The sequence below is a fragment of the Sus scrofa genome, chromosome 6 (assembly GCF_054392235.1).
Source record: "Sus scrofa isolate SSC_HxYL_T2T_F1_AM1 chromosome 6, Sscrofa_HxYL_maternal_Yorkshire_Landrace_v2.0, whole genome shotgun sequence".
NCBI lineage: Eukaryota > Metazoa > Chordata > Mammalia > Artiodactyla > Suidae > Sus > Sus scrofa.
In genome coordinates, this window is record NC_139388.1 from 12,995,031 (window position 1) to 13,007,212 (window position 12,182).

At 41.7% G+C, this 12,182-nt stretch overlaps 1 protein-coding gene and 1 long non-coding RNA gene across 6 annotated transcripts in view; one reads left to right on the forward strand and one right to left on the reverse strand.

The window, feature by feature from the left end:
- The window catches only part of CFDP1 (craniofacial development protein 1), a 128,698-nt gene that overhangs the window by 13,671 nt on the left and 102,845 nt on the right, over positions 1–12,182 (forward strand). The gene's annotated exons all lie outside the window — the stretch shown is intronic.
- LOC146402205 (uncharacterized) lies at positions 1,892–9,699 on the reverse strand. Its single transcript, XR_014805453.1, has 2 exons — positions 7,416–9,699; positions 1,892–4,178 (listed from the first exon to the last, which is right to left on the reverse strand). It is a non-coding gene; the product is annotated as an uncharacterized LOC146402205 (long non-coding RNA).

Sequence of the window (12,182 nt, forward strand, 5' to 3'; positions counted from 1 at the left end):
AATAGTGACTCCGTGAATTCTCAGGGAACATGAGAAAGATCTTTTCACATGTGGTAGTGTAGTTTGGGGGTATTATGAAGTGGTCGGCTGAACAGAAACAAGAAAATGTAGAAGTTAAGTATTTGGTACCACTTAGGGCCATATTTTGTGACTTTGGCTAAGTCATTTTCCCCTTTATTACTTTCCTTAACTTTGAAGTAAGAGCCCCTGTGAAACCCTTGAAATCAGGTGAGAATTGGAACTGCGTTTCTCCTGAGCTCTCAACCCTTATTTCTCACTGCTTGCTAAAGTTTATTCTGAATCCCCTTATCACCATACTGCTCCATCATTTAGTTCATTTTCTATAAATTGTTCCCATTTGGAGTTCCTGTTATGGCTCAGCGGGTTAAGAACCCAGCTAGTATCCATGCGGATGTGGGTTTAATCCCTGGTCTTGCTCAGTGGCTTAAAGATCCGGTGTTGCTGCAAGCTGAAGTGTAGGTCACAGATATAGCTCCACTCCTGTGTTGCTGTGGCTGTGACGTCGGCTGGCAGCTGCAGCTCTAATTCTGCCCCTAGCCTGGGAACTTCTATATGTCACAGGTGCGGCTGTAAAAAGAAAAAAAAAATTTTTTAATCAAAAATAAAATAATATTTTAAAAAATCAGGTGGGAATGGAAAGTACTGGGGAGAAATTTGATTGTGATATTCCTTCATCTTAATATTTTAAAATCGATTAGTAGGTTTGTTACTAGTTTAGAAAAACAGTAGGGGCTTAATAATCTTTTGGCTGTTCTATAATTATATAAAGAATTATGTAACTATACAAACTATACATGTTGATCATTAAAAGTGTGAGTATAAGTGATTGGTAAAGGGAATCACCTTTTTATTCCGTAATTGAAGCAAAAAACTAAGAGTAAAGTGGAGTTCTTTTATGATGCAGTGCGTTAAGGATCTGGCTTTGTCACTGCAGCAGCTTAGGTCGCTGCCGTGGTGCAGATTCAGTCCCTGGCCCGGGAACGTCCGTGTGCTGCAGGCATGGCCAACAAAACAACAACAAAATCCCAAGAGTCAAGTAAAGTATTAGTTCTCAGTACTGAACATCTAGATACATACTTTGTGTTTTGTTTTTTGTTGTTGTTTTCTCGTTTTTTTTTTATTTGTTGTGCCTCTGGCATGCATTAATTCCTGGGCCAAGGATTAAACTTGTGCCACAGCAGTGATAACAGTGAGTCCTTAACTGCCAGGCCACTAGGGAACTCCTAGACACATACTTTGAATAAGTTTCGTTTGTATTAATTTTTAAAGATTTTAATGCATCAGAAATGTTTCAGTTCTTTCTTGTTAATATATCAAATCTAAGCTGGGTTGGTGACAGCCCTTCTCCTGGAGGATAATGTGTCTGTAAATTGTTCCTGGTGGGTGTTCTCTTCTTCTTCTTTTTCCTTTTTATGGCCACCCCTGCAGCATATGGAAGTTACTGGGCTAGGGGTTGAATCCGAGCCTTATCTGCATCCTATGCCTCAGCCCAGGGATCAAATTGACATCCTTGGAGAGACTACATCAGGTCTTTAACCCACTGAACCACAATGGGAACTCCCTCTTCTTTTTAATGTTTTAAAAATAATACTCATCAGAAAGAAACCTGTCTCACAGGGCTGTGTTGTGTACCTTTTAAACTGATTTTTCTAGGGTAAATTAGGAGGTCAGGATTAATACACACTACTGTATACAAAATCAGTGACAGAGACCTACTGTGTAGCACAGGGGAGATCTACTCCTCAATACTCTGTAATGTCCTATATAGGAAAATATTCTGAAAAAGAATGAATATATATGTATATGTATAACCAGTTCACTTTGCTGAATACCTGAAACTAATATAACATTGTAAGTCAATTCTAGTAGAATTTTGTTAAAATAATTTTTTTTTTTTTTTTTTTTTTTTTTTTTTTGCTTTGTAGGGCCGTACCTGGGGCCTGTGGAAATTCCCAGGATGGGGTTGAAGAATCGGGGCTGCAGCTGCCAGCCTACACCACAGCCACAGCAGTGGAGGATCCCAGCCAAGTCTGGGACCTGCACCACAGCTCCCGGCAACACTGGATCCATAATGCACTGAGTGAGGCCAGGGATCAAACCTGCATCCTCATGGATATTAGTTGGGTTTATTTCTGCTGAGCCACAACAGAAACTCTCTAGAAATTAATTTTTCTAATAATTCCTTTATATCATGTTTTACAAAAGTATTGGTCTGCAATAGGTTGAAAGTTTTAAATCAAAGTCTTGTAGTACAGATAATATGTACAATTCATGTGAAATTAATGAGGATGAAAGTACAGATTTTATTTATTCATTTATTTATTTGCGTTTTTAGGGCTGTTCCCAAGGCATATGGAAGTTCCTGGGCTACGGGTCAAATCAGAGCTGTAGCATTGTTTCCACTGTGCCACAACGGGTACGCATGTATTTTCTCTTTTTTGCCTCCAGTTTTGTTGAGAAATTGATTTATGGCACTCTGTCAGTTTAAGGTGTGCAGCATAATGATTTGACGTAACTTCATGAAATGATTGATAATAACTAAATTTCTTTTTATTTTATTTTTGTTTTTGTCCTTTTTTTTTTTTTAATAGCTGCACCTGCTGCATATGGAGGTTCCCAGGCTAGTGTCATATCGGAGCTGTAGCTGCTGGCCTACTTCAGAGCCACAGCAATGCCAGATCTAAGCTGCGTCTGCGACCTACACCACAGCTCACGGCAACGCCACATCCTTAACCCACTAAGCAAGGCCAGTGATCCAACCCGCATCCTCATGGTTCCTAGTCAGATTCGTTTCTGCTGCGCCATGACAGGAACTCCATAACTGTATTTTCAAAGTTTATTTTCAGTGCTTTACCAGTACCCAGTTCCAATAATTTATCCTGTCAAGTTATAATTAAATTTAAGTTACATTTCAGTGGAAAAAAGGAATTCTGGATGCATGAGTTTCCTATGTATGGCTCTTTGGATATCAGATACAATTCAAAACATCCTATTGAACATGTTAACCTGAAGAAACTGTTCTCTAGACTTTTAACTTTCATTTTTACTCTCATAATTTATTTGCTTCTGAAAAAATGTTTAGACACTTTCTTGTATGGATGTACTAAGACTATTAAAAATGCCATAGCAGACAAATAAGCATGTTTTACTGTCTAATTGAAATCTTTAAAATTTGGGACAGTATGGTTATTTTTTTCTTTTAGAAACACTATGTTTATTCTGTAGTTCATCATTCTAAAGGCATCTTTCTTTTTCATCACCATTGTACCCCAGCCTGTATTAGACATGCACATTTATGATCAGCTTTTAGTTTATCAAATATAAAGACTCATTTAAATTGAATGTATTAGCTTTACATAATTCACAGTTTTTAATGCCATACCAAGAGCAGTGCATTTGTTTTTGTTTTCATTTTTTGTAGCGAGATTTTTTCTCAGTGAAGTAAGCACTGTGTTCTAACACAGACTCTTTAAACTGCTTCCTTCTCTTGTAGCCCTGCCATTGAAACAGGTTTTTCTAAACCCTTAAACTTCAAATCTCACTTGATGACAGTGTAATCCCGCTTGTATTATACAGATGAATTCAGTTGTGTTTATCAGCAAGGAACTGATGAAAATTTAAATTAAGCTGACATTTAAATTACAAATACTAAAATAATTTTCATGTTAGCAACAATTTGTCGTTCTTAAATTGCATTGAAGAAACACTTTGGTTAACTTTGTTATAGCTTCTCTGTCATAAGCCACATCCTGAAAACTTCAAACCGTGGTATCACTGGAAAGTTTACTTGAACCATCTTCTTTGTCACAGATTCACCAAGGTTTCCAAGCAGACACGTATAATGTGGCTTTTTATTAATGTCTTAGGAATGGTATATACTTTTTTAGTTAGCAGCCAGGAGTGTTCCTTTCTCAGGGGGCTGAAATACTAATATACATGTTTCGTGTGTTTAATATGTAAACGCTATGGGAGTTGTGGTGGATTTTTTGCTTTATTAGCCAGAATGTCCCTATAAAGAGCTCAGTGTGGTTTTAGCACCGCATGATATCAAAAACCAAGCTCAAGAGTTCTCTTGTGGCTCAGCAGGTTAAGGATCTGGCGTCACTGTAGCAGCTGGGGTCGCTGCTGTGGCCTGGGTTCCATCCCTGGCCCTAGAACTTCCATATGCCACAGGCGTGGCCAAAAAAGAAAACAAAACCCCGCACAATTCCCCCTGCCCCCAAACCAAGCTCAGCGTTTGACGGTTCATAAGGTAAAAGCAGTTCGTACTAGGTGGTCCTTCATTTCTTTGGAATCACTTCCATTATCATCTGTGGTTTACTGCTGCTGCCTCACTCAGAAAAGATGTTTTCTTTACAGAAACTTTGCGGTGTGGCTTGTTTTGCCCTCAGTAGATTAGGATTAAAAATACCAATTTGGGAGTTCCCGTCGTGGCGCAGTGGTTAACGAATCCGACTAGGAACCATGAGGTTGCGGGTTCGATCCTTGGCCTCGCTCAGTGGGTTAAGGATCTGGCATTGCCGTGAGCTGTGGTGTAGGTCGCAGATGTGGCTCAGATCCTGAGTTGCTGTGGCTGTGGTGTAGGTCTGCCCAGAAAAGACAAAACAATTTTACTTTCTTAATTATTCATTTTAAGCTATAATTTTTTCTTTTTTCTTTTTGTCTTTTTAGGGCTGTACTCGGGGCATGTGGAGATTCCCAGGTTAGGGGTTGAATCAGAGCTACACCACAGTCACAGCCACAGCAGATCCAAGCTGCATCTGCGACCTACACCACAACTCATGACAATGCCACGTACTTAACCAACTTAGAAAGACCAGGGATCGAATCTGCATGCTCATGGTTACTAGTTGGGTTTGTTACTGCTGAGCTACATGGGAATTCCTATGCTATAAATTTTCAGAGTCATCCTTGGTTAACAATTTAGATGATTCTTTTTTTTTTTTTTTTTGGTCTTTTTGCCGTTTCTTGGGCCGCTCCCGTGGCATATGGAGGTTCCCAGGCTAGGGGTCGAATCGGAGCTGTAGCCATTGGCCTATGCCAGAGCCACAGCAACGTGGGGATCCAAGCCACATCTGCAACCTACACCACAGCTCACGGCAACACTGGACCCACTGAGCAAGGCCAGGGTTCAAACCTGCAACCTCATGGTTCCTAGTCAGATTCGTTAACCACTGAGCCACAACGGGTACTCCAACAATTTAAATGATTCTAAAAATAACTTATGAAAAAAAATGTTTACACTGATCACATTTTTGGGTTTTAGTTGATAAAATAACTCTAAACTATCACACACACACTATAATGTGGTCTTAATATACCCGACTAATACACTGTTACTACATGTAACAGTGGCAGTACCTAAATTGGTCTATGTTCTCTTTTAATGTGGTGAATCCATCAATCATGTGTTGAGTACTATGACATTGTTACATTGCTAAGCAAGTTTCTAAATAATTAAAATTTTTGTGCCTTTCTTGTCTTCTGCTAACACCAGGTAGTTTTGGGTTTTCGTGGGGGGGGTTTTGGCCACACTCATGCATGTGGAAGTTCCCAGACCAGGGATCAAACCCGTGCCACATCAGTAACCCAAACCACTGCAGTGACAGCACCAGATCTTTAACCCACTGCACCACAAGAGAATTCCCAGTACCAGGCAGTTTTGCAGCCCACACTTTCCATAGCTGGATATACAGTTCTACTCAAATCTTTCCCTAGTTATTCCCATAGTGTTCTTTTTTTTTTTTTTTTTTTTTTGTCTTTTTGTCTTTTTGTTGTTGTTGTTGTTGTTGCTATTTCTTGGGCCGCTCCCGCGGCATATGGAGGTTCCCAGGCTAGGGGTCGAATCGGAGCTATAGCCACCGGCCTACGCCAGAGCCACAGCAACGCGGGATCGCGTCTGCAACCTATACCACAGCTCACGGCAGCGCCAGATCGTTAACCCACTGAGCAAGGGCAGGGACCGAACCCGCAACCTCATGGTTCCTAGTCGGATTCGTTAACCACTGCGCCACGACGGGAACTCCAACAAAATACATTCTTAATTCACATCATCAAGATTTATTTCATGGGCCCCAAAAATGACTATAAGGGAAGAAGGTGTCTTTGCACTGGAGAAATGTGACAGATAGTGGCTAAGTGGTCTAAGTGGGCGTTACGGAAGTGATGCAATGAGAAAAACAAAACATCAAGTATTTTTGTCTAACCTGGTTAATATGACGCTAACCATGCAGAAACTGCAACAACCCAAATTAGAGACATTTTGCAACATTGATGGTCTCTTAAAACTAAACACAGAGTGTAACCTTGGATTAGATGTCAGACTGAACAAGAAATACAGCTATTAAGAACACTATGGGAGGAGTTCCTGTCGAGGCGCAGTGGTTAACGAATCCAACCGGGAACCATGAGGTTGCGGGTTCGGTCCCTGCCCTTGCTCAGTGGGTTAACGATCCGGCATTGCCGTGAGCTGTGGTGTAGGTTGCAGATGCGGCTCGGATCTGGCGTTGCTGTGGCTCTGGCGTAGGCCAGTGGCTACAGCTCCGATTGGACCCCTAGCCTGGGAACCTCCATATGCCGCGGGAGCGGCCCAAAGAAGTAGCAAAAAGACAAAAAAAAAAAAAAAATCAGTATAGTTAACTGACACAAATTTTCTGTATCATTTTTTAAAGCAAGTGGGTGATTTTATTTTATTTTTTTATCTTTTTTGACACAAGAAATATGAATTCTCCACTTATGAGGATGGTAATTTTAGATACTGGTTGAGTATTTAGGGAGCCTACCATTTCTATCATTTGTCAGAAGAGGGCAGCACTGTGTCTATCAAAAAACAGATACAAAATAAGGAAGCACTTTTTTCGTAAATATACATGCTCTCACACATAAATTTTACATTCAGAAGTAATACATGCTTATTACTTTAAATGCATATGTTACAGATATGTGTAACACAAGTGAAAGTTCTCTGTAACTCCTTCCTCCTAAAGAAAAAGAAAGTTCTGTTAATAGTTGGCATGTTGACAGGATTTTTTTTTTAACTTAAATTATTTATATTTAAATTTAGGTATTATGAGGAACCCTTATGTAAGGAACTTGAAGGGGCCTGAGTTTGAATGGACAGCCAGATGTAAACTTGGTAAATGGATTTGAGCTTATCTTTTAATCTCTTAATGTCATTATCCTGCTTTTTCTTTTTGCCTTTTACCAAGCTAAGAGCGTTACTACATCTTTAAGAAAAGTGAGACGAGTTCCCATCTTGGCTCAGTGGAAACAAATCTGACTAGCATCCATGAGGACACAGGTTTAGTCCCTGGCCTCGCTTAAGGATCTGGCATTGCTGTGGCTGTGGTGTAGGCCAGCGGCTACAGCTCCAATTGGACCCCTAGCCTGGGAACCTCCATATGCCACGGTTAGGCCCTCCCCTCCCCGCCCCCCAAAAAAAGAAAGAAAAGTCAGAAAGAGCTAGTGGTGACTGGGGAGAGTTTGTAAGTATAAGCATAAGATAGTGTCAGTGCAAAGTCACTTAGTCTTTCAGTTTTTTCTGATTGTGTTTTAATTGTTAAATTTTGGATTTTTACATTTTTTGTTTTGTTTTTTCCCCACTTGAAAAATGTGTAGTTTATTAACCTTGGGGAATGAAGAAAAATGGTATCTTTTCTCCTTCCCTATCACATAGCCGTCTGAGCCAGTTAGCTCAGACTTTCCTAAGTGATTCATTTTTTGGAATAGGCCAGTCATGGAAAGTTTCTGCCTAAATAAAGACTTTTCAGGAAGTTCTGAGTAAGTGAAAATGATGTTAAGATGGAATTTCTGCTGATAACATTTGAATTAACTGTTGCTAATGGTGGGCCTTTTCCTCTCAGTGTTCCCTCTTGTGTATTAGAAGTAGTCTATAATTTAACTGTTTGTCTGCTTGAAGATATTTTGATAGTGAAATCTCTTATGGTTTGTTGAAAGTGGAGTTCTTCTAGGCATGCTGTCAGTATAGAGTAATATGCTAATATTGCATTGTATCACTTAATAAAGTCCCTGAGAGAAATATTCTAGTGGATAGAATTTGATAGACTTTGACACTAAGAAATTAACAGAGATATTCCCACAGCTTCTATATTTTTTCCATGTTTCCTTTATGGCACTTACTATATATTCTGTATGGCACTTACTCTATATCATGTATCATGTATGTTTTCATGGTTGGCTGTCCTGATGGACTGTGAACCTCTCAGAGCAGAGACCATGTCATATCTTTTTATATGTCTCACATCTAGCACAGTGCCTGGATCTCGGTTCCTTTTCAGAAGATTCCCGCTGAATTGTTTTAGATTGCTGCTACAAAGTTTTGTTAGTCCTGTGGTAAAGCGAGTAAAAAACAAAACAAAATGTATTTTGCTTTTTCTTTCCCAGTAACATGGAGTACTGGATCTTTACCTTCTATCACCAACATTCTAAAAATTTGTAATGATGTGCCTTGATGAGGATCGTTTAAAATTGCTGGGTCAGATGTTCTGTGGAACAGTCATTTTGTAATTTTGTGGAAACTCATCTTTCTTTTTTTCTTTTGTTTTCTTACGGTCATATTGTTGCATATGGAAGTTCCCAGGCTAGGGATTGAATAAGAGCTGCAGCTGCTGGCCTGTGCCACAGCTCTGGCAACACTGGGTCCTAGCCACATCTGTGACCTACACTGCAGCTTGCTGGATCCTTAACCTACTGAGTGAGGCCAGGAATTGAACCCACATCCTCACAGACTCTATGTCGGGTTCTTAACCTGATGAGCCACAATGGGAGCTCCAGAAACTCATCTAAGAAATTTTTCTTTTTATTGATAACCTCCCATATTTCCTCTTACTCTCAAATTCCTGTTAGTTAAACTGATGTGGTAGTAAGTCTAGGCTAGGCTATCCTGCAGTAAACCCAGAAAAGATAAATTCAGAAAGTCAGTAGCATAACACATATTTATTTCCTACGGGTGCAAGGAACAATACAGGTTGAGTAGCATTCCATCTTGTAACTCAGCCATCTGGAACACATAGCCTTCGAGGTTGCTGTGGCAAAGGGAGAGTGCACAGATACATTTTCATTTAATGTCCCTGTTTTGAGGATGAGACTTCGGCTCTGCCCTTTGAGTCTGGAATTTCTGCAGTTTTCGTTTCTCTAAAGAGTAATGGATTCTGCTGAGTTGGGCAGGGGTCAATAGCCTCTGGTACCGGTGGAGAAGGGGATCTTAATTTACTGAGCCTTTCTAGGAGAATATATTATATATTGGCTTGCTTGTTGTTGTCTTATAAATTTTGCTGGCATATAGTTGACTTAGAATGTTTTGTTAGTTTGAGGTATACAGCAAAAGTGAGTTAATACACACACACACACACACACACACACACACACACACACACACACATTCTTTTCAGATTCTTTCCCCATTGAGGCTATCACAGAGTATTGAGTAGATGTCCCTGTGCTTTACAGTAGGTCCTTTTTACTTACTATCCACTTTGTATGTAGTTGTGTGTATATGCCAATCCCAACCTCCCAATTTATCCCTCCCTCCAGTGTTTGCCCTTTGGGAGCTATAAGTTTGGTTTTGAAATCTTTGAGCCTAGGTTTCTGTCTTGTGAATAAGTGCTTTTGTCTCGTTTTTATTTATTTATGTATTTATTATCTTTTTAGGGCCACACCCGCAGCATATGGAGGTTCCCAGGCTAGGGGTAAAATCAGAGCTGTAGCCACCAGCCTACAGCACAGCCACAGCAACACAGGGTCTGAGTTGCATCTGTGATCTACACCACATCCCACAGCAGTGCCGGATCCTTAACCCACTGAGCAAGGCCAGGGATCAAACCTGCAACCTCATGGTTCCTTGTTGGATTCGTTTCCGCTGTGCCACGACGGAAACTCCTATATTTAATTTTTTAATTTGTTCTCCGTAGTGGTTGCAGCAGCTTACATTCCCACCAACAGTGTAGGAGAGTTCCTTTGGCTGGCTTGGTTTTTTGTTGTTGTTGTTGTTTTGTTTTTGTCTTTTGGGGACTGCATCCGTGGCATATGGAGGTTCCCAGGCTAGAGTTCCAGTTGGAGTTGTAGCTGCTGGCCTTCACCACAGGCACAGCAATGCAGGATCCGAGCTGAGTCTTCGACCTACACCACACCTCACGGCAACACCAGATCCTTAACCCACTGACTGAGACCAGGAATCGAACCCACATCCTCATGGATGCTAGTCAAGTTCGCTAACCCCTGAGCCAGGACGGGAACTCCCCCTGGCTTGCTTGTTGCCTATTCCACATGGCTACTGGCTTGGGAGATCAGAGAAAACAAAAACCTAAGTCAATTATTGCTTATCTGTTTGCTTTCTTCAGAAAATTTGACATCTCTCTCCTGTTATACCTGTTCTGGTTACCCTTGTGTAGTTCTGCCTTTATACATTCATTTACCGCTATTGGGTAGGCTTTTGGTGGGAGTGGGGAATAAAGCATGTGTTCAGACACCATTTCCATGAGCCATCTCAGGTCTGCCCCAGATTCTACCCAGGACAAGGAGCTTTAAATCAACTTTCTAGGCAGTACTCTGGGACTCTGCCTTAAGCCTCAGGTTTGGATGTGGGTTTATTTTGGCTGTCTGAATAGCAGTGTATTTAGTGGCTTAAAGTGTTGTTTTATTGTACTTTCTTGTAGTTCTGGAGTGGCTGGGTTCTGTTAGACAGTTCTTGTGCAGAGCCTCTCCTGCAGTTAATAGCAGTGCCTGGGTCTGGGGCCATCTCAGAGGTGTCCCTACTCCCATGTGTGGTCCCTGGGCTCGGAAGACCAATGCGTGGTGCCTGGAACGGGCTCCTTCGGAATCTCTCTCTGCGTGGTCTTCTCATGTGCTCTTTCCAGCATGGTGGCTTCAGGGCAGCCAGCCTTCTTGTGTGGTAACTTGGTGTTTCAGAGGTGCATTCCAAAAGCCACCTGGAAGCCCTGTTGCTTTTCTCAGTGAGCTTTAGAAGTCGTGTAGTGCCACCTAGGCTGAACTCTGAGTTGAGGCAGCCACAAAGGCCCACCCGGTTTCAAGGAAGGGGGTAACATACACTTTCGCTCTCATTAGGGTAGTGTCAGGTTCTGGAAGAGCAAGGGGGTTGGGAAGTTCGTGGCAACCGTCTTTGGGAAATGGAGTTTATTAGAGTTCTCTTTAGCATTGCTCCTTAATCTGCTGAAGCGAAAAAGTAACAGCCCCCTAGATACCCGTGTTCTCACTCACGAAATGTAAATGTGTTAGCTCTTGCTCCTGAAATACTACAAACATCCCAAAACACAGTGGTATGCACCTGGAAGCATTTGATTTTTGAGTGTGTGTTTCTGGATGTCTGGGGTTCGGCTCACAAGCTGCTTGTTAGTTTCAGAACTGTGGCTTGTTTCTTTCAGCCGTCTGGGACCGGCAGCTCCCTGAGGCAAATTCTTACCACTAAAGCAAGGAGCTCGGGAGCAGGTAAAACTGCGCACATACAGTTAAGGCCTCTTTTCCTGTCAAATCAGTTAAGGTCTCATTGACCACTGAAGTGAGTCATGTATCCAAGCTCAGCATCAGTGGGGCGTGAGGCAGTTTTCTTGGTCAACAGGGAAGGAATGAATATTTGGTGAATGGTGGTCTCATCTGTCATATAAATTCTTCCTCTTGGAGTTCCCTTTGTGGCTCAGCAGTAATGAACCCGACTGGTATCCATGAGGATGCAGGTTTGATCCCTGGCCTCATTCAGTGGGTTATGGGTCCAGCATTGCCGTGAACTGTGGTGTAGGTCACAGACTAAGCTCAGGTCTGATGTTGCTGTGGCTGTGCTGTAGGCTGGCAGCTGCAGCTCTGATTGGACCCCTATCCTGGGAACTGCCACATGCCTTGGGTGCAGTCTTAAAAAATGCCCCCTCCAAAAAAAAATTGTTCCTCTTGGTTTTTTTTTTTTTTTTTTAGGGCTGCACTGTGGCATATAGAGATTCCCAGGCTTAGGGGTTGAATCAGAGCTGTAGCTGCCAGCCTTCATCATAGCCACAGCAATGCAGGATCTGAATCTGAGCCACATGTGCGACCTCTACCACAGCTCATGGCAGTGCCAGATTCTTAACCCACTGAGCAAGGCCAGGGATCGAACCTATGTCCTCATGGATGCTAGTTAGATTCGTTTCTGCTGAGCC